The sequence below is a fragment of the Neopelma chrysocephalum genome, unplaced genomic scaffold (genome assembly GCF_003984885.1).
Source record: "Neopelma chrysocephalum unplaced genomic scaffold, ASM398488v2 Primary Assembly neopelma1_25, whole genome shotgun sequence".
Classification (NCBI taxonomy): Eukaryota; Metazoa; Chordata; class Aves; order Passeriformes; family Pipridae; genus Neopelma; species Neopelma chrysocephalum.
Genome location: NW_020897694.1, coordinates 496226 through 518179, shown reverse-complemented (window position 1 = coordinate 518179; position 21954 = coordinate 496226).

Genomic DNA, 21954 nt, shown 5'->3' with positions numbered 1-21954 from the left:
TAGTTATATTGTTAGACTACATTTACTTACCTATTTGAACTTGATCCAACAAACAACTCTGATTTGTGTATAGTTTTAATTATATTAGATATGTTAAGTAATTTCTCATGTGTTTTAGTCTGAAGAGCTTTAAGTAGAAGTATTAAATCTCTTCTTTTTCTGAATTGATGTAAGTAAAACCACACAGAATAACTCAAATCTATGGAGACTGACACTCTCTCACATCAACTTGACTCCACCACTTCTGAAAATGCCAAGAATTTTACAAATTTTAGCCTTGTTACGTCTCAACAAATAGTCAAGATATGGGTAAACTTCTTCCAGATTAAAGTGCATTTACAAAAGAATAGAGGTGAGAAAAACAAAAAATCTTGTTCTTAGAGGATATTGTTTCATTAAAAAAAGAAAGACCTTGACAGAGATTATTTTCAGAGTAACCTCTGAAATGGACATACTGAGGAAATTAATTTCAGAATTTTTTCCTTCCAATTTTACATTTCCACACTGAAAGTGATATAATGCTTCATAAATTCCACACAAAAAATTGTGGATACAAGGCATGGCAGAAATGTAGTAAAAAAAAATTTGGAATCAGCTATACCTTTAAATGTCTATTTATCATAGAATTAATATATTAAAATTCAAGCCAAAATTAAGTATGCACCTATTAGGTTCCAGATTATAAGGGGTTGTATGCCTATACCTACATAAAGCGCAGTATGGCTTTTTGTAGTTGTACCATTTTTATTGCAAATTTGTTATTTCCAGTGGCATAGTAACCGCATACAGATTCATTGTTTGTACCATACACATATTCACATGAAGTTCGACTTATGTGAAGCACTCAAGCATGTAATTGACTTAAGTAAGGAATGTTGACAAGCATCAAGCTATTTTTTAAGTAGGACTAGGATTATATACATTCTTAAAACTGAGAACATACTCAAGTGTATTGAATGAAGTCTTAAAAGGGGACAGCACAATTTACTGACTCATCAGCAGCACTTTAACTAAAGTATTCAGAATTTTTTTTTAAATGCTTTACTCAAATGCTGATTAGGTTTGTCCCTGATCTGCTTGCAGATTGAGGTTTCATTACAGCATATTCAGACTAGTTCAGGTAAGAAAATTAAAAACTTTGACATCTTTAAATCTGAATAGTCTTTAAATTGATTTACGACAGTCCTTTTTGTGAATGAGTATGGTCTGTTCACATGGGCAACGTCTATCTTGCCTACATTTTTCCACTTAAACAGAGTAATTTTCCTTCTCTGAGAGTTGAAATTTTAAAAAATGTTTCCTATCCACCTGGCCTTGTAGAATTGATCTCAGAATCTCCTCATCAAATCTGTTTCCTCTCTTATGAAACTCTTATAGGAGAGATGCTCGCTATGAATGTATTGCTCAGAGCACTGAGTCATTTTAACTCTCCCAGTTTTATTCTCTGCTATTAAACATTAGTAAAAGAAAGCAGAACGATTTTCTAAAGAGACACACATTATGTTTTTTAAAGAAGCACAACTAATTCACGTTATCTTTTTTTTTTTCACAGGGACAAATTGGTCGGGAAATGTAAGGTCTAAATTGAAGTCTGGTGCAGTGACAATTCAATTTCTTATCCCTTAGTCTTTTTCCTAGTCACTAGCCTATTTATCCAGGCCTCCAGTTTTCATATTGATTGATTTTCTTCTGGAGAAAGTTGAAGCAAACCCAGTTTCTGAGTTTTTCCTTCATGTTTACAGTGTTGACAGATGCTTTTCATGTCTCCATCCCTTAGTGTGGGTGAATTCACAACTGAGCTGTGTCTGAATCCAGCTTTTTCCTGTTCCTCTTCAGATGCCCTCTGTACTTAGCAGGATGAGTGAGCACACAGCAGAGCAGACATCCTGCAGTGTAAGCATAGGTAGTCACTGCCTAAATATCAGAACTGGCATCAAACAGGGCAATTGTAAAATCTAACACAATGAATTAAGGATGAAGTTGCCTTAATAGGATATTTAATTGTTTGGGGTTTTTCAGTTTTGGGTTTTGGGTTTCTTTGGTGGGGGAGTTGGATTTTTTGGGGGGGAAGGGGAGGTTCGGATATGGTTGTTGTTCTTTCTTAGTGAAATACAGAAAAGTCACTTTAGAGTTTTGTCTCTGTATAAAGTGAATAAGGATGTTTATGATTTTTTTGAACTGTATGAAGAGCATCCAGTGATTCTATGAATAGTGAAAACCTTGAAGGTACATTCAGCACAGGCAGCTACTTATAGAAAAATAAAAAGAAATGTGGAAAAAAAAAATCTCAAAACAGTACTTCCTGCAGTTTGGTGATTTACACAAGGTTTCAAAGTAGCTACTCTACTTCCCAGAGTAGCTATGTCCAATTGTTTTTGAAAACAACGGACAAATTTTTTGTCTTCAGAAAGCACAGCCAGTAATTACACTGTTTCTCATTTTTCATATGCTAGCTTACCAGCTGAAAGAACTGTTTGAGATGGGGATTACATTAAATCAGATCTTGTTTGATTTTGAGTTGAGCTGATCAAATTTGCCTTTTCTAGGAGATTATTTTAATAACTAAATGATTTCTTGAGGTTTTTTTTTCTCCTTTTGGCACTGTATTATAGTGCAAAAGTAGTTCAAGAATCTTGTGGTTATGGGAGAGGGAGGGAAGAATGAAGGAGGTAGGGAGGAAGAAAGGAAGGCAGGCAGAAAGGAAAAGATTCTGATAAAAATATCAGGCTGATGACAAGGGCATTCACCTGAAAAGTTTTCTATGATAACTAGGCTCTTGTTTGTTTTAAAAGGGAGTGCAATCATTTAATCTTAATTTATCAGACAAATCAGAGGTTTACTCCAATACACCGAAGAGAAACTGCTGTCTGGTCTTGAATTTACTCTTTCAACTCATTATAGTCATATGCTACCTAGAGGTTTGTTGTATTATACTCCATAACACACTTTCTTGGTGCCCAACATAGTCTGTAGTAGCTTGATTAAGAGCAGACTAAATGACAAAACAGTGCAGGAATTTATGACAACAGCATTATCCCAAGCAGAACGGAGCAGTTGGCCTCCAGCCCTCAGGGATTATCTCTAAAAGATAAGAAAGAGCAGTTTGATATAGCCTTAAAAGGATCAAAGTGCACTAAGTTACTTGCTAATGAAATTGAAGAAATTTGCTCCAGCTGCATTAACAACACCTCTAAGAAAGGAAAAAAAAGTGGGTTTTAAGTAAAAATGATGGTTAAGTTAAAAAAAGATTTTAAACTGGAAATTCTTGTTAAGTTTTGCAAAACAGAAGCACATAGAATAGGGGAAAAAAGTAGTCTGCTCATAAGTAAGTAAATTTCTAGAGCAAAACATTTATTTTTATGTATGTGGATAAAAATGAATATGGTTTCACTAAAACCAATTTGCATTGCCTGAGTTGTCCCGTGATATATTAACACACAATTATATCTGTTACTATTTACCTGTATTTTAATATGATAATATTAAATAATAATTATAAGAACAGATATGTGTTATCGCTACTTTTTTCATGATCTGGTAAAAATTAGCAATATAATGTATTTTTCAACCAACTATTTACTATTGCATGTGGTAGGAAAGGAATGGTGTTCACTCACTGAAGTGTTGTTGGGAAGGAAAACTAAGGCAAGAATACATACCAGAGCTTTCAAATCATAAACAGATCTTGGAATTGTAGCTAAAGTAGTGGGGTGGGGTCTTCGGAAATGGAACAAAATGCAGAGAGAGGTCAAAAAATGGCAATCTTCTTGAGGTACTGGACCATTTATCCAAATGTGTAATCTTTCAAGGGCAAGAAATAAACATAAAAGCTTTTCAGCTACTGTCTTCCTTGCAGGCAAAAGTATTCTCATACCATTTGTCAGACAAACAATTTTAGAGGCCACTAATCCATGATGCTGTTCCACTGGGGGTTCTCTTCCCTGCAGGACTAACCCTCTCACTGTGTGAGATAACAGTTTGCCATTGACTACTGCTGGACACAGAGTTCCCAGTAAGTTTTGAAAACTTACAGGAAAAGGTTAGAAGACATCTATTAAAAGAGACATCAACACTTTAAGGTAAGTGTTTAGAAGGAATTGTATCGCTGGTCATCTAAATGCAGCTCAGCTTTTTCCCTTCTCCTTTCATCAACAAACTTAACAGCTGGGGCCTCATACAGGACACAAAATTGACAGATAAAGGACTCAGATGCCAAGGTCTAGAATAAATTTTTTAGCAGCAACATCTGTGTCTGCTGCAAAGCCCTTGGCTGATTTCTTGGCTGGCTGCTTGGCTGCCTCTGTTCTGTCTGTGACTCCAATGCTGGCTATGCTAATGGCCATGTAATGGCCCCTGTGCCCTCTTGGGGAATTAAACTGCTGATAAACTTGCTTGCTTGCCTCGTCTCTAGGATCTTTTTTAAGCTTTGAGTGACCTGCAGCTGGAAGGGTTTGTTCCTTATTTGAGAGGAAGGCCCTTGAACAAATGCTCACAAGTTCAGTGTGTGCAATGCCAACTGATGCTGCCAAAGGAATATTTTGGAGTCTACTGTAAAGTCACATTCTTTTTAGATATAACATCTCCTCAAGCCCTGGAAGTACTAAAAATTTCAGAAAGAAAAAAATCCAGAGAGCACAGTCTGTGGATTAATCATTCATTTTAGTGTGTTATGAATTTCAGCCAGAGCGTTCAGTATCCTACAGAACATCTGCCTAAGTTTGTCCCCTTGAGAACTGTTTCCTAAATGGGTGGCTGGCTCATCAGAAGTCAGGGCAGGTAATTCTTTATTGGCAGAAGTACATGCTTATACTTTTTTTATTAATACAAGGCCTCCTTAAATAGGTCCTTAGCACCAAAGGATGTTTCCATTTATTTAAACTTGCGTGTCCTGTGAACACTTTCATTCTCTCCCTGTAGTTACTCAGACTCTCTGGCTTCACCATGGGCTCATAATGAGTATTCAACTGAATTTTAGTCAAAATACTAATGTTTAGTTTCTGCAGACATTTTTCAAATGCATTCTAAAAGATGAATAATAAAGACAGGGTGATGCTCTTTGCTTAGGAGAAATCCTGCTGCCTTTATACACAGAAATATAGTAACCCCTCAGGGTATGATTGTTTAATTCCCTTGGGTTTCTTTATGCATTTGGGTGATATAAAATGCCTTCAAATATAGCAAACATTGCCAACAGGGAATATTAGGCCATACGGAGCAGTCAATGGAGTGGCTGAGAAAAGGGTGTGTGACTGAAAGCCTCAAGCTATTGGAAACAGAATGAAACAGCAGTGTTTGCAGAGCGCAAATTTTCTTCAAGATTGGGCAAGCAGGGTTTTGGCTTGCTTCAGAGTACAGTTTCTTCCTCAGAAAAGAAATAGTAAAAATTAAAAAAAAGCGGATTAAATTCCATAACCTCAACTGGATTCTTTAAACTGAGAGAAAAAAATTTAAAAAAAATTAAGAAGATACGTGTGAAAGAGAAAAACACAAAACAAAAAAGCAGATATGAGTAATTCTAATATCTAATACCTAATATTAGATAATATATCTAATGCCAGACAAAGGTGAGATTGACTCAAGACTGATGCATCTAACTCTTAGGTGTCCTCTCACCTAGGTTAGATACCCGAGATGTAGGCTAATGCTATTTACTAAATGTGAGACAAAATTGATGCCTCCAAGAATTAGGTTCATAGATATCAATGACAGGCAGCTAGGTAGCTGTTATATGGTTATCAATTATAATCATTGTTCAGTTGTGAAGTGTCTGTGTCAGACCCCTTCCAGACAGTTAGGTTTTCAAACAGGATTAGAGAGAAACAATGCTTTGTCCAAAATGACAGTAATATTCCAGATCTAATTGCTTAAACAAGTCAAATTTTTACAAATTTTAATAACAATCTTTAGCTCTTTTGCTATCTTTTGATATTTGATTGATATTTAGGAGAGATGGCAAACATAGAATCATAAAATATTAAGGTAGAAAATATGTTTAAGGTCATCAAGTCCAAGTGTGACATTGCCAAGTCAACTGCTAAAACCATGTCCTTAAGTGCCACATCTACACGTCTTTTAAATACCTCCAGGGATGATGACTCCAAACTTCCCTGAACAGCCTGCCCCAATATTTGATAATTCTTTCAGTAAAGAAATATTTCCTAATATCCAATCTAAACCTCCGCTGGCAGACCAATCAACAGTTAAGCGATTAGAATTTTTTATCACAATTAGAAGCTTAAGTCCTTCAAGAGCCCTTTCCCCAGAGAGTAGTGGTCAATGGCTCAGAGTCCCAAGGGACATCAGTGGCAAGTGGTGTCCCTCAGGGGTCCATATTGGGACCAGCGTCATTTAATATTTTCATTAATGACATAGATATAGGTATTGAGTGAAGCCTCAATAAATCTACAGATGACACCAAGCTGAGTGGTGTGGTTGACACACCTGAAGGATGGAATGCCATCCAGAGGGACCTGAACAAGCTTGAGAAGTGGACCCATGGGAATCTCATGCGGTTTAAACAGACCAAGTGCAAGGTGCTGCACCTGTGTCAGGGCACCCCCAAGTACCATTCCAAGCTGGGGGATGAAGAAATCAAGAGCAGCCCTGCCGAGAAGGACTTGGGGGTGCTGCTGGATGAGAGACCGGGCATGAGCTGGTAATGTACACTTGCAGCCCAGAAAGGCAAATGTATGCTGGACTGCATCAAAAGGAGCATGGCCAGCAGGTTGAGGGTCACACCTGCTCCTGATGAGACCCCATCTGGAGCACTGCATTTAGTTCTGTGACAGGAAGGACATTGACCTCTTGGAGCAAGTCCAGAGGAGGGACAAAAAGATGATCAGAGGGATGGAGCACCTCTCCTGCAAGGAAAGGCTGAGGCAATTGGGTTTGTTCAGCCTGGAAAAGAGATGCCTTAGGGATGACCTAATTTTGGCCTTCCAGTACCTGAAGAGAGCCTACAAGAAAGTCAGAGAATGTACTTTTACAAGAACATGTAATGACAAGACTAGGGGAAATGGATTCAAGATAAAAGACAGTAGAATTCTTAGGAAAGAATTTTTTACTGTGAAGGTGATGAGACACTGGGACATGTTCCCCAAAGAAGTTGTGGATGCCCTATCACTGGGGATATTCAAGGCTAGGCTGGATGGGGCTTTGAGCAACCTGGTCTAGTGGAAGGTGTCCCTACCCATGGCAGGTGGGTTAGAACTAGATCATCTTTAAAGTCCCTTCCAACCTAAACCATTCTATATTTCTATGATTCTATGATATGTATTATCACACAGCCTATGTAATACAAACATACTTTTCATTCCCTTATTGAGTATCCAAGTTCTATGATGGTCAGTTGCCAAGCCGTTTTTACAATATATTTTATATCTGTTCAAACTTTTTCACTTCTGCACACTAATCAAATGTTGAGTCAGAGATAGGATTATTTATCTTCTTGAGAGCTTTTCCTCTGGGAATGTGAGTGTAATATAAGTGTAATATAAGCATTAATTAATTTATTTTTACAGCATCCTTGAGAGGTAGAATGGTATTATTTTACAGGTGATGAACAGAGACATAGAGAATTCAAAATAAAAGTTTTACATTTTTTTAATCTCTCTGCATTAAATGTGTTTGAGCTCTGGGCTTATCCTTTCTGCAAATCATATTCCTTTCTCAAGTCAGACAATAAAAAACTATGGGAGATATATTTATTGGCCATATGTGACCTTCAATGAAGAACACCAATCATATACTGGATGGTATCATGAAGAGTAGCCAGGAGATCCAAGGAGTTCAGGGAGAGCCTTACCCTATATCCAGCACTTGTGAAGCCACACCTGAAGTTCTGGATCTCACCAGTACAAGACGTATTGATACATAAGAGTGTGCACAACAGCAGCGACTGCGACAGTCAGGACACTGGAGTACAAGATGTACAAGTAGAATCTCTGTGTGATCAGTCCTAGAAAATAAATCTAAACTGATATCCTTCAACTATCCATGGAAATGGTATAGAACAGATGGAGCCAGACCACTTCTTGTCAGAACACATCAGAGAAGTGTGAGAACTCAAGCTGAAAATGGAGAATTCTGGTAACATGATATAGTTGTCTCTTTTGCACTGACATTCCATGATAGTGTTTTAACTAAGGATTACTATCTTGTTGTTCATTATTCCCAGAAATAAATTTCTTCACAACCCCAGTGCAAATGGACTGTGGACTGTGTAGATGATAGGATTAATTTTCATGTCTAGGCCAAGCCCTTCTTGTATAGTGCAAAAGCCAGAGTTCCACTTAATATCACTAAATAGTGATTTTAATGACAAATGCTGTTGTAGTGTATACTTATAGGTAGTAAGTATACTCTTGCTTGAGTAGTATTAATGCAAGTCTTTCTTAATTCACTCATACTTGATTTTAAAAATTTGATATAGATATATAGATACAGCTTTTTGGTGTATTTCCTGACAATAGAGGAAAAACTGCTTTGATTGTAAGTAACAGATTGCACTAGTTTTCAGAGGTCTTTTCTAACCTAATTGATTCTTCAGTTCTGTAATCAAGACAAAAGAGAGATCACTGGATTAAAACATTCTGTTAAAACATTTTTGTACTGAATTTTACCAGTTCTTTGGAAACTGTCTTTTTTTTCCTTTTAGTATCCAGCTCTTGCTATCCAACTAGAACAGTTTAGCAAAAAGTCTCAGCCTATAGCTCTTCCAGCTGCACTTCTTTCAGAAAAAGCAATTGCTGCCCCCAGCCTTCATTCTGCCCAAGTTGCTCATTACTACTATGTCAGAGCTGCCGGTTAAGCTCCTTGTTTAAGCTCTTTGTGACCTCTTTCAGGAAAAACAAACCAAAGTTAATTTAAGCCAATTAAACAGCACATATTTGCCAACTGAATTGAAATTGTTTAGGAAGCTCTCACGCAGCTAACAGATCAGAAATGTGACACGTGTTCTTTGGGAGTGTAGCTAAGCTGCTGCTGAAGGAAAGGAGTAACAAGCTTGTTCCATTCACACTGCTGCTGCTGGACCAATTTTCCCTTCTTTGACATTCTGCCTCCTTGTTTTATCTAGAACTTCCAGTGGGGCTTTGCTGTGAATTGGGCTGTGTGGAAGATATTCAGTAAAGATCATAAAATTACACCAAAAATCAAGTCTAGAGAAATCTTACAGTGAGAGCTTTATGAAATAATCTCAAGACTCTAGAACTAAGAGCAAAACTCCCATTACCTCAGTGGCTATCAGTAGAACTCAAATTCTTGTAGGATAAAAGCAGATCTTTCATCAGGGAAATAATAGAATGTTTATATGTAATTAGATTGGCTTCATAAGAGTTGTTTGTGATTGCTGTCTCAGATCTTATTTATTATTAATATTGCAGGGTGAAATTCATGTCAATTTGTTAGAAAGAGAAAACAGAACTTATGGAGCATCGAGAAAAATGCCTGTCTTTTAACTTTCACATATCCTTCCTCTTAAGTGTCATTTAAAAAGAACAGTCTCAAGTATTATAAATGTGTATATTTTCTTTCATTTAAGATTGGTTCAAATAAATTGCTTATATCTTAACCCTCATATATTTTTATTATATAGATGGATAGTTAATATGGCTAATATGTTGTTTGAATAAAACAGCTTTTATAGGGTGTAGGAATCATTTGGATGGCATCACAGATTTTTGATGCCAAGGCCTGAAAAATATTATTCCAAAGGCAGCATCTGGCTTCTTGGCACATCTAGCCTGTAGTTTCTCAGTGCCTCTAGGTCTGTTGTATGGTTGGTCACATTTGAATACTAATTTTAGTTCTTAACTTCTTGGAATAAAGTGGACTTTTGACATTTTGTGGCATGTATTCATAAGCATATATATAGTGAACAACTTGTACAACTTCTGCAAAGTATTGTTAGTTCTCTCCATCAATAAGTCTGTTGATTACTTGCACTGAAACTTATCTGAATATCTGCACACATGGGAAAATGCATACCTAAATAATTATAAGGGGAACTTTTTTCCCCACATGTTCAAATCTTTATCATGTATGCTGATTTCATCAGGGGCTAACTTTATTTCTTCAACCTTACCAAAAAGAATATTTTTGGAAGTAGTCACAGTTGTTTCCCACATTCTTTAACATCTCTAGAAAAAAAAAACCCTTTAGTTTTTGGTAAAGCCCAAATTTTGCTCATATTCAGCTGGATCATTTCTCATGTTTCAATTTTTTTGCATCCCCTTCTTAAAGGGGCTTTTTAAGAAACCTTCTTGCTTCTTAACATTCATTTTGCTGATCTGCCTGCAAAAAATAAAGTTTACACTAGTGAATTTTGTCTTTTGCCATTATCTCATTGTGGCCAAACTGATCCCCTTCTCTACCACTGTTTTCTTCGCCACAAGTCTGTCCTCATTCCCAAGATCTTACACTTTTCCGTCCTGCATTAGATTTCTCACTGCTCTTTATTCACCCTGACCTAGCAATCACTTCTTCCACTTTACTCCAGTTATGGTTTGATCCAAAGCTTGACCAAAGGTTCTACAGTACCTAAGAAAAAGAAAATTCTAGGGAGAAGTGATATTCAGTCTACTCTACCAAATCATTAATATCTTCATTTTCTTTGGCATTCACTGTACCGCGTATCAGCATGGTGGTAACTAAGACATCTAGGACAACTAAGGCTGGTGGTTTGTCCACTAATTTGCAGAAACATGAAAGAGTAGGTTTACATGACTCTACGTAGAAATTGAAGATTTAATTATTTCAATTTATTTTCTTCATGATTTCTTTGAGATAATTGTCTTTGGGAATCTTGGTCTTCATCCTGCCATAAGAAAAACACTTCAGCTTGTGAGTCAACATATGTTGTTTTATTATTTGCGTTTAAAGAAGTCTAGAAAGGGTGGAATATTCTAATAATGGGACATGTCACATTCAGTCGCCACGTTTTAAAATTCCCATGGTGCATTTTAAATTCACTCCAAAATCCAGTCCTTGACATAGAAATCAAATCTTAATTCTGTCACTTTCCAGGGGATATGGATTTGAATGGGTTTTAATGTTATTACGGTAATGTCTTTCAGAGCACTGACTTTAGGGGAATTAACTTTGTCATTTCGTAATTGGCAGAACTGGGACAGTTAGCTAAAGCCCAAGCAGACACTGTTCATTTTATCAACATGGGCCCTGTCGCTGATATAATGTTTCATGGATTATATATGACAGTTTTACATCTGCTAAACATCTTTTCACAGCAGACTTTTTTCACTTTTGCGTTATAACTGGTGGAAAATTATTCTGAACTAAAATGATCTCCTTTATGATGCCATATACAAATACAAATTGGCACATATTAGTTGGAAAGAGATTTTTGGTACAATGCCCCAGTAAAAGAAGCAAAAAAAATCCAAAACAGAGTACTCAGACACACTTATAGTGTTGAAAGCAGTTTGATGCAGAATATTTTATTTTTCATACTTTTAAAAAAATTTTATCCTAGAGTTTTACTGATGAATTAAGGTAGTTTAGTCATTTTTGTTTAGTTAGCCAGTTATTAATTTTATCTGCTCCAGCAAACAATCTTAGAGTAAATGTTCTAGACCTCTGAATTCATTCAGGTTGAAGATCCTTTAAGTCACTCTGGTCAAGAGTGGTTTAAATGACATGTTTGCTATTACGGAATTCAGAACTCATGTCAAATCAGCTCTACTAAATGATGAACAACTTGCAGCCAGTCTGCAGGGATCTCTCTGAACACTAAAATATAATCATGATGAGACTTAATTTATTCATCATAAAAATTACTGTCAACTCCAACTAGGGCAGAAGTGTTTTGTCTGCAAAATTAAGCAAAAAACATTTCCTGGAAAAATACCAAGGAACTTTCTTATTCCTTCAGCTGTGTTCTGGATGGCTATAATTCCCTCTTTCCATGGTCACAGAACTGATAAAAAACATTGATGTGTTATTTAAAACATTATATGTCTTATTAAGTTTTTATATCTCCCTTTTTAACTGTCAGGAAAATCAAGACCAAGAGAAGTTAACTGAAATATTCACAGCTAGAGAGAGCTCTTGAGGTGTTACAAATACACAGGATATTTGTAAAGACTTAGTTGCCTCTTCTTAAGTATATGCACTGTTAAATAATACCATAACAAAATCTGGTCCCCTCTGATGCCATATAGTTCCTCAGTCTATATTATGCTTTAACATAGAAATGTAAATGCTGAAGGTACTGATTAAGAAGGTCATCAGTACACAAATATGTGACTCAAAGGTAGTGATTGCTGAAATGTTTGTTTTCCGATTATTTTTCTTATCATTAGGTACTTCTACTCAAGTCTCCCTTTAGGGAAAAAAACAAGCATCCTAACTCTTCTTTTTCTTTCCTTTCTATGCTGTGTTATAAGAAAATATATTTTACTCATTGCAAAAATTGAACTCTGACAGCATTTACTCATCTAATAGTCAGATGATTAGGACTCTCTCAGGTAAGGATTTATTGTGGCAATGGATTTACCATATGTAGGATGGGAAAAGTCCTGTCAAGGGTGGACTGGTGAAGAAAAAGAAGAAAACAGCTCAAATGTTAGAGAAACAGAAGTTTTTAATGTTGTTTAAACATGTCTTAAAATGGCTTTTTGCGTTTCTGCAAAGTCTGTGAAGATCTCTTATCTCTCATGCAGGAATGCCCTGGGAAGATGTCCCGAGGTCTTCTCATTGGCCTTTGTTAACCCCTTCCTATTGGCTGTTAACTCTTTACCTGATTGGTTTTTCTGTAAGACCCTGAGCCTCTAATTGGTCCCCTTTAACCCTCCTAAAAGCCTTATAAACCCCTATCCCCACAATAAACTTCCTCTTTTGTCCATCCCTCCCTGGTGGTCTGTATGAGCTCCTTACGGGGTCGCAGGGCCACGTGGCAGGGGGCAGGGGGGAAGAGCATTCACCTCCAGGTAATGCTGACACCCGGGGCCTGAAGGTTCCCCCTCCAACTAATCCGTCGGAATTTAAATCTTTGATCTCATCAGCATTTGAGTCTTCCTACTGTCTTTTGTTATTGTTCCATCTGCCAAGTTATTGATTGATCTTATTCAGAAAGTGATTGTCCTGGTTTCAGCTGGGATAGAGTTAATTTCTTCTCAGTTACAGTGCTGTGCTTTGGATTCCGAATGAGAATGTTGTTGATGCTTTGTTTTTTGCTAAGTCGGTTTATCCTAAGTCAAAGACTTTTTTTCTTGTCTCATGCCCTGCCAGTAAAGAGGTACACAAAAGAAACTGGGAGGGACCATAACTGTGACAGACGACCTGAACTGGCCAAAGGGATATTCCATACCATACAACATCACGTCAGTATATAAACTGGGGAGTTATCCAGAAGGAGGGGCTGATCAAGGTTTGGGAACAAGGTCTCGCATCGGTCAGCAGGTGATGACCAATTGTATTGTGCATCACTTTTTGTTTTTTCCTTTCTCTTTTTATTATCATTATCATTATTATTATTATTTACTATTATGATTGTATTTTTCCCTGTTTTCAATTATTGAACTGTTCTTCTCTCAAGTTATGAGTTTTACTTTTTATTCTTTTCCCCATTCCACTGGAGTGAGGGAGAGAGAGGCAGGGTGAGTGAGTGGCTGTATGGTTCTTAGTTGCCAGCTGTGCTTAAACCACGACAGTGATTGAATAGATCTCACTGTTATAGTTCAACCTGTCAGCTGCAGTCTTCAGTGAAGCCACTCACTTCTGTCCTGGGTTGTCTAGCTTTTCCATCTTCTATCTCCTTGTCAGGATAAGGCAGCTAATGTGTTTAAAATTAGTGCAGGCACCCCTGCAGAACAGACTAGAGTTTTGTAATACACTTTGATTGTAAAAACCTCAAAATAAATTAAAGAGTGCAGAATTTATTGCAGATTATTGTATATTAATCAATATATGTGAATCTTCAATTAGGGCTAAATAGAATTACACAGACAACATTTTCTCCACAGTATAGAAATAACCCCTAACCTTCGTTTTTTCATATTAAACCAGGGACCTAATATCAGGGAAAAGTTCATAATCTCAAACACAGATAGGTAAGACATTGACTGATTAATTTTGTGTGTCCAAAATCCTTCTGTTTTCATTTGCATCTCAGTTATACCTAGTTAACTTCTTGCTTAGTTGGTTTCTGGAGATTCAAAAGCCAAGGTAGTAACTGAGGTTTCTTTGGGGTAGTAGTACAGGTAACACAAGAACAATGCCTTATAGTATCTTCATATTTTCTGAAATCTGAACCAAGATATCATAATGAAAAATCCAGTTTCTATGCCAGGTGTTTCAAGAGGAGTGTTTATGTTTGTCATACTGGAATTTGACTTAAATGTGTGAAAAAAAGCAGGTACCAAGGTCTCTTCTACCTTCTGTCTTGCCAAATCATTATGGGAAAAAACCCAGTTTATTCAGAGAATAAAGTATTCTTTGGTATACTATAGAGTGCTTTTTTCAAAAAGACCACATGATTTTCATATGAAACTACAAATTTTTATCAATAAACTAATAGTGCATGAGGAAACAAATAGCAGAAAGTTGCCCAAGTCATATATTGTTAGGAGGTGCTTAAAGTAAAAAACTGACAGAAAAATTTTTTTATGAATAAATGGAAAAACACAAAGTTTTCTCTATCACATCTTATAGGCATTGCATAAATCATCATTTACTTCTTTTGGATAATTGTTCCTAGATTTTTGTAAACCTATGACAGATGTGTTTATGAAAAATTATGCCTGTCACAGAAAATTCGGAAAGAGTCCTAGGCTGCCCAATTATGCAAGAGTTATAGCTCATGTAAGGGACACCTACTGTTCTAAAGAGGAAAGTGGGAATTAAAATTTTTCACAAAGGAAGTTCTGTCTGGAAGATTTAGTAGAGCTGGGACTTGAACAAAAGATGTTTAGTCAGGGATTTTTGTTTTGTTTTGTTCTTTTCTGACACATATTTTTTCAACAACAATTAATATTAAGTGCTGCAGTGGTTTGGATCCAAGCATAGGCATTTTAATCACATTCACTGCTTAATGTATGCTATATAAAGAAGGAGCACAGTGAAAAAATAGGCATGTTGCCAACTGTTTGGTTTTTATTTTCTTCCTGAAGGGATTTTTTTTTTTATTATACTCTGGGTGCATGCTGTTAATATTCAAATTTGTGTATTCCTTTAATTATCTAGTAACTATAAGGTATAAAATACGAATGACTTCCGAATAACTGCATTCATTACTTGTCCAAGTGATTCATTCAGTCAAAGGCCAAAAGTTCTGAATATGTACGCTTAATTTGACCCCATCTATTGTAAAGAGTGGTGTAGGCCACTACCCGTATTTCTACTGCAGGCTTATATCTGGAGCTGTGTGTAAGATGGAAATTCCATTTTATAAGAATTCCTGAGACTTCAGGCATCTGTTCTGTCTCAGAAAAAAAAATGAAAAAAAAAACAGCACCAAAAACTACTTTGCCACAACAGAATATCTAGCTAGAAAAAAAGAAAAAAAGTAAAAGAGAGAGAAAAGAAGCAGAGGAAGAAAGAAATAAAGAAAAGCCTCACAATTAAGCACTGATTTACTGCTGCAGCTCTTATTCCCCAACAGATATCTGCTTCAAGGACAGTAAGCAGGGCTGCTTTTGACATAATGGCCTGTAGGAAGAGATTCATTCAGAAAGTGAAATATGTGTGTTCTGCAGTACAGTCATTCAGGAATTGAACTATGTGTATTCTACAATGGTAAAATCACACAGGGTTTCCTACTAATTCCCTGAAGATACTCTGTTGGCCAAGATATTCTTAAGACTGAGAAAAAACAAATAATGGCAGTTCATTGTGCATAAACTTTTCTTTTTTTAAGAAGTCCAACTATAAGTATATAAAGAGGTCTTTGGTTGTCTGAAACATTAAGTGAATGATTACAGTGTCTTTGGTTGTAAAATTAAGGAAAACACAAAGGAAAATTTCTAAAGTCCAAGGTGTTGCAGAGATATAGGATGAGAAAGTGGATTGTTTCGTCCCAAATGCATTCATGGAATTACTAGACATGTTGATACCATGCCATAAAATTACATCAAGTGACAAGGCTACCAAGAAGCTAGTAACACTATTTAGCATCAAAATGTTGTATCATCACATATGCAAACTTAGTAGGTTGGGGTTTTTTTCACTACTATAACATTTGAAAGGTAATTAACTGATTAATTTAGAAGTGTTGGGGATTATTTTTACAAAGAACTTTGAAAGAAACAAACCCACTCCGTGTGATTGATTACATGTATGCATGCATATTCTATTTGACTAATTATTTAGGAAAATGGACTGTTAAGGTATAAAAGCTTAAGAAAAAAAAAAAGACGGGGGAAAAAAAGGCTTGAATGTTATTGTGTGCTATGTCCCAATCCAACTTTCTTTAAAAAAAAGTCAATCTTTGCTATATTTTCAAAGGATGCTGCAACCTGGCCAAAATGAGCTACATGTGGGAACAAGTTGAGTTACTCTGCACCTGCATTTAGTTAATCAGAATCAAAAGGGAGGATTAACCCTGGCTAAGTGCTTTGAGAGAGAGAATGTTATGTCTCAAAGTGGAAAACCACTTTAAACAGCCTGCATGATAAGTGTTGTTTTTCTCTGGTGGCTGAGCACAGCCACCACATGATGTGAGTGTGAATGTGTGGGATCAGGGCACGGGTTTGAGACGATCCTGGGAATTCCAGTTGACTAAAACAAAAACACTCTGTGCCATTTGCAAGAGAATATGAATAAAAGGCAAATGCTGAAAAGTGTCAGTGGACAAGTCCCAAAATCCAACTCTGTGTGTACAGCCTCATTTTCTCCTTCAGTGCCCAGAGCTACAGATCCTAATTCTCAAGGACAATATGAGAAAACTTTCTGAGATATTCTCTTCTTCAAGTTACAGTTGGCCACTTGCTAATTCTGTGTATATTCTAAAAATTTCATCAATTGCAAGTGCACTACTATTATATAGCAAATATGTAATTATTTAACTAGTGATTTATTGTAACTTTTTAAAAATTTTACTATATTACATCTTCCTATATGCTTGTTTGCCGACAATACGAATGGGTCTCTCGACACATGCATTTCTTTCACAAGGATCTGTGCTCCATATATGCATTTACTGGAGCATAGGTAGTACCACAAACTCAGGATTCTATATATAGAATAGTCAATAGACTAAATGCACTGTAATTACAGAAGTATCACAAAGATTATAGAAAATTTGTTTTGCCTGAAAATGTCAGTGTTTGAAGTTCTTAACTACAACTGCCACTTACTTGATCCATGGTGTTCCATGTAATTTAATAATTTTTGTTATAGTTAAGCTACATAAAGATTTTCATTTTCTGAATTAATATAATACTAATTATACTTGGCTTTTCTGTATTTCTTTAGATGCACCACAAGTATTTGCAATTAAACAATGGAATGACATTTAAAAAAAATCTAATTTACATTATAGACTATCAGAAGAAAAAGGTAATTTATCTGCCTGAAAAGTAAGAGAAAGATCTGACATTTTATCAGCACCTTTTATGAATATTTAAGATGTAGGAGGAAATACATTTTGAGAAGTAGAGAGAAGAGATAGCAGGGAAATAAAGGGAGAAAGAGAGAAGAAGAGACAAAGTCATAGAGGTTATGAGATACAGTATGCAGTTGGTGGTATACTCACAGTAGTATTGCAATTTGATAATTACTTCAAAAGGTAGAATTAAGTTTTATATACATACCCATTTAAGCATCTACATATAAAATTTAGTAATTTCTAGTATTCATAAAACTCCAAGCTATTTCACTGATGTATATAGCAGTTTAACATCTCTGGGCAACTGTGTCTAACACTGAAAATGTAGAAAAATATCTAAATAGTGAGTAAGTTAAGTTACCATCCAAACTGCAAGCCATTAGATGTGTCAGGTACCCTTTGAATAACCTCAGCCAAGAGACCATAAAAATACAGTGATGGCATCTTTCTAATGCTTCGTAAAGGCTTGCAACTGTGCAATTCAGCAAATGTATGGGACCCAGACTTAACTGTATTACCCAATTCTGAGCACATTTGAACCTGGATTTTGGAAAAGCAGAAAAATATTCTACCTCTTCAACCATGGAATATATTAATGTAGGCTTCTTTCAGTTTCTCCTTTTGAAGTTGTTTTCAATGGAAAAAATTACATACTGGAATACATGATTCTGCATTTTAATTTTTAGAATGCACACCTAAAAGGAGAACAATTGGAAAACAATTTTGGTATTAATTAAAGACTGCTCTTTTTTTGTTGTTGTTGTTGGGTTTTTTTGTTTGTTTTGTTGGTTTGGCTTTTTTATTTTTTTGGTTTTTTTCCTTGTTGTTGTTGCTCTCTGTATTTTTTTAGTTTGTTTTCTGTGGGTTTTTTAGTTTGTTGGGTTTTTTTAATAGGGAAGGTATAATCTAAAAAGCTGAAAGCACATTTGAAATGTTTACACTTTAGTTTCTGCTCCAATAATCATTAAAACTAGAATAGTTTCTGCAAGAAAAGATGGGGAGACCTTCACTCAGAATACCCCATAGCTCAGTATTTGCATATTGAGTGATAGAAAAGGAAATAAAATCAACCAGATCAAAAACCTTATCTTGTCTCAGAAAAATAATTCTTTTTATGGAATTTGAAAGAGATTGTGCAATGCCTTCAGTAACAGAGAAACATCTAATCTATTTTAGGTGCTTTAGGATAAGATTAATTTTGGAATTCTAAATATAAAATATGTTTTAGGCAAACCTCTCTGAATGTCCTCCTTGGCTTTTATAATGTCATGACTTCACTGTTACTTTCTTCGTTGTGCTGGTTTCTGTAAACTCTAGTGACAAACCATCCTAAGAGTTAGGCATTGCAATGAAACCTTCATCTGTGTGAAAATACCGATAATGAGGCCATTTATGGTTTATTTATTATGCCTCACTGTATGTGTTCAACTTAATACGTACATAGCTGATTCTATTTCATGGAAACACAGAATATCTCAAGTTGGAAGGGACCCATAAGAATCATCAAGTCCAACTCCCTGCTCCTTACAGGACTACCTAAAAATAACCATATGACTAAGAGCATCATCCAGATGCTCCTTGAATTCTGACAGGCTTGGTGCCATGACCACTTCCCTGGGGAGCCAGTTCCAGTGACTGACCACTCTCTCAGTGAAGACTGCTAATGTCTAATTTGAACTTCCCCTGACATTCCATTTCATTGTGTCCTATATTTAAATTAGGATATGATATGTTACTGGTATGGACTGTTAATCTGGTTACTGTTTAAAAATCATTTACTTTTGAAAAAGTAAGAGAGAGATTTATTTCTATTTCAATTTTATTACACTAACAGAAGTCAGTGACGATTTGGTTAGCCATAAAAAAACACTTTGTGGACAAGTTAGCTACTCTTGGCATTCATAGCACTGATGTGATATTTTAGTCTGGGTCAGGTCCTCTCAAGGTTGCTTTCAGTTGTTCTTGTCTGCAAGCCTGATTTCAGGGAAATCATCAAACTGGAGATGAGAACGTGAAAGTAATGAGCATGTTATTTATCTGGCTCTGCCCCTCTTTTTTTTTTCTTTTTTTTCCTCTTCTCCTTCCTATTCTTTTAAAAGTAATTTTCAAAATATCCACTGATTTCAATACCAACAAGTGTGTATACACTAAGAACAACCAGAAAGCAGTCTTTCTATGCCTGCCTTGCAGGCTGTCCTTTTCCCTATCTATAACAAGTGTACATTACTTTTTTTAAGTAAAGACAAAGAAAGAACAAAACAGAAATCACTTTGTTTTCAAAATTTAAATGACCTAGAAAATTTTAAGACACTCTTAAAGAATACTTATGGGTACTTATTAAATTTCCAAAAGCTATATCATAGAATGATAGTTAAATTTTTTGCAATGCATGGAAATGTGCTTAAGGCCATGTTATTTTTGGAGACTCCAGAAAAACATATGAATAGAAAATGTTCTTTTAGCATAAGTATGCAAGCTGTTTATAGTGAAAGAAATACTATAATAAACATATATCTGAAATAAAGTTAAAAACATTAGATGGACAATTTTGAATTTTTAATTCTTCATCATCAAAATTACAATCATCCTTTAGCAAATCCTGTTGGTATTTGATGTGTTTTCTTCTGTCTGTATTGTAGTATTATAGATATGTTTTTATAGGAACAGTTTATTCATAAGTGTCCTCTCTTGTACTTTATGTCTAGCAAGGACACTATATTCATAGTCTCCGTGTACGATGCAGTCTTGGAATTTATCTCTGCAATTCATGCTCAGTAATTTGTAATTCACTCTGGGGTCCTATTTAGGAAGATGACCAGTTGAAAATACTCCCACACATGGAGAATGCATAATATTACTCAATACATTAAATGTAGTCAAATGTTCAGTCACATTCACTGTAAAAGTGTAGACTATATTATGCTAATATGTTTTGAGAAAGGAAGCTCCTTGTCAATATCTTCACAGTGTCGTGGTTGGCAAATTCTTGTCCTTAAGAACATTCATAAGCAAGACCACCAATAGAAGATTTATTAAATCAGTATCTTTCAAGGCTATGTCATTTATTCCTCTTATATATCAGATTGCTTTGAAAACTTTGTTATAAATAATAGTATTTCTACTGACATAAGGGAATCAGTGACATTTAGTATCAAGAAAAAACAGAGATGAACTACCTGTTTTATATTTTGAGCAGCTATTTTGAAATTGCTGAGTTTTGTCCCACAGCTGTTCAGTCTCCTTGAATTACTTGAGGAGTAATTCATTAATTTTCATTCTTTTAGTCATCTATTCCACATTCCATTCTATCACATTGCTAAATTACTCTTATTTCTAGATATAGACTTTGTTTCTCTTCCACCTTCCCTTATTCTAATTTGTCAGTCTAAGGTTAGGTAAGTTTTATAATTTGCACTGCTCCTGTGGACATTCAAACTACTTTTAAGTCAGATATGAAGCTGGCAATGATGGCTGTTAAAGAAATTGAAGGCAATAGATCTTTTCTTAGCTATTCTGCTTTGGTAAAAGCAACATATTTATCACAGAATTCTTTCAAATGAGAAAGCAGTTCTGAATTTTCCAACCTTTAACAATACTTCTTAGAACCGTAGAATCATAGAATAGTTAGGGTTGAAAGGCACCTTAAAGTTCCAACCCCCCTGCCGTGGACAGGAGTGTCACTCACTAGATCAGGTTGCTCAGGGCCTCCATTCAACTTGACCTTGAACACTTCAAAGGATGGGGCATCTGCAACTTCTTTGGGAAACAAATACCTCTAATCTGAACATGCTCTCTTTCAGTTTAAAACCATTGCACCTTGTCCTTTCACTATCTGCCCATATTAAAAAAATCCCTCTCCTTCTAACATCATCTATTCCAGCTCTCTTTCAATGATCTGGATCGTCTTCAAGAAGATCAGGTTGCTCAGAGCCCTGTTCTTGGAACATACCAGATTAATAGAAATAGCAATAGTAATAGCAGCAATAATAGTAATAGTATTGGTAATGGTAATAATAACAACAAGATAAAAAAGTGAATGCAAATGTTGGGTCAATGTATAATAGAGCAATTATATTATGGTTGGATTTTAGTACAAATCAACTGGAATAACAATTACATTGATGTTAAATGAGCCTTTCTAATGAATGGTAATGCTGTTCAGGTAATGTGTTTATGTTCATCCTAAATTAGTCTAGCTAGAGCACATACATAAGAATATTTATGTAAGTACAGGTATACGTGTGGTAGCAAGAAATAGCTGTTAATCAGAAAGAGTCTTCAAGACTGTTCCTTCATGGCATTTCCCTCATTATCAGCACTTTTGTGTGTGTGTGTATGAAAATAATAATAATAATAATAATAATAATAATAATAATAATAATAATAATAAT